The sequence below is a fragment of the Lupinus angustifolius genome, chromosome LG03 (genome assembly GCF_001865875.1).
Source record: "Lupinus angustifolius cultivar Tanjil chromosome LG03, LupAngTanjil_v1.0, whole genome shotgun sequence".
Taxonomy (NCBI): domain Eukaryota; kingdom Viridiplantae; phylum Streptophyta; class Magnoliopsida; order Fabales; family Fabaceae; genus Lupinus; species Lupinus angustifolius.
The window spans coordinates 2,505,362-2,506,760 of record NC_032011.1 but is presented as its reverse complement, the minus strand read 5'-3'; the positions used below and the strand labels follow the sequence as shown (position 1 = coordinate 2,506,760).

General features: G+C 33.0%; 1 protein-coding gene and 1 long non-coding RNA gene across 2 annotated transcripts in view; both read right to left on the bottom strand.

Annotated features, from left to right (window-relative positions):
- LOC109343041 (uncharacterized protein At4g26485-like) overlaps positions 1-1,399 on the bottom strand; it is a 23,735-nt gene that overhangs the window by 12,815 nt on the left and 9,521 nt on the right. The gene's annotated exons all lie outside the window — the stretch shown is intronic.
- LOC109343043 lies at positions 513-1,382 on the bottom strand. The gene is made up of 2 exons (XR_002107154.1): positions 1,262-1,382; positions 513-699 (listed from the first exon to the last, which is right to left on the bottom strand). It is a non-coding gene; the product is annotated as an uncharacterized LOC109343043 (long non-coding RNA).

Here is a 1,399-nt window from a genome sequence, read left to right as displayed (position 1 = left end):
GCAACCTAAATATACACACCCAGTTGCAGTTAAATATATATCTCCAAACTTGGGGGAGAAGCAACATTTGGAATGGCAACGGTTCAGGTTTTATCTTCCTCAACATCAGAACTACTTAAAATGAGTATTCAACATTTTTTTGCATTATATCAAACTATAATCTGAATTGGAGTTCAGCTATAAAGCTTGCAGAAAATTTTAACACGGAATTTAAGCATCAAAAGTTGGTCTGTGACATATTGCTTCAATACATGAAATTCCACAAATAAAAATACGGAAGAGGTCATCTACCTATCAATTACAACATCTCTTATCCACTGGTTTGACACTCATTTCATGTCCATCTAATTGTCCATAATTTACATGTATTTGACATATTCGAAATTCGGATAAACAGATTTCCCTCCTCACATGGGGAGCAATTCCAGATTAGCACATAATCTCGATACTATTAACAATATGATGATTCATGATAATTCATTTATGGGTCACGAATAAATCAATTCAAAAGCATATTTTTAGTGCAATTTATGAACACATCTAAGAATGTGTTTAACCAAAAACCAAAATATAAAAACACACCCATGAGTATGTTTTAGTGAGGTTGCAAATGAGATGAGCATATCGACATACCTTTTTAGTATGACCAGTAGCTACCATGATTTCATACATCTTGCGCATAAGCATTTCTTCTTCCACCTACAAATCAGAAATACAAAATTCAGGGAATTCAAGTCATTGCAGATGACCAAGTGAATTTGTATTCAATTATTCAATATAATGTTGAATTGCTGATCAAATAAAAGTTCATCTGAAGTTAATTATGTCTTGAGAATCTTGATGCTTAATATTAATGAATTTGTGTAGTAACATGACACTATGACAGTCATCATCATCAGAAGGGGGAAATATCAACTTGGTCATTTTTTAATTATATATTTATATTTTTTTTACCTCTTTTCATCATATAAACATGTCATTGCAAGTAAGATAGAATAAATATCATGAGTTGTGTCATAATCTAAGGTGGCTTTTCAACAAACCATCTAAAAGTCTGTTATAAACATATCATGCAGAAGGTCAACCACACAAAGTCTCATAAATCAATAGGAAAGAGTGTTCGTCGCAAGAGACCGACAAAAAAGGACAGCCTAGTGCACAAGGCTCTCACCTAGTGAGGTATGGGGAGGGTGAACATGTGCATTCCTACAAGCCCTAAAAACAAAATTGAAAATTGGGGAATTGCAGAGAAATACAGAACCTGAAGTTTTTGCAATTCATGGAGCAATGATTGACGTGTTTCCTTCAGGATTTCATTCTGTTTATCTATATGCCTATTCATCAGAATCAAAACCAGTTGTAATATAAAAAAAGATGAAAAATAGAAGTTAAAGGAAAG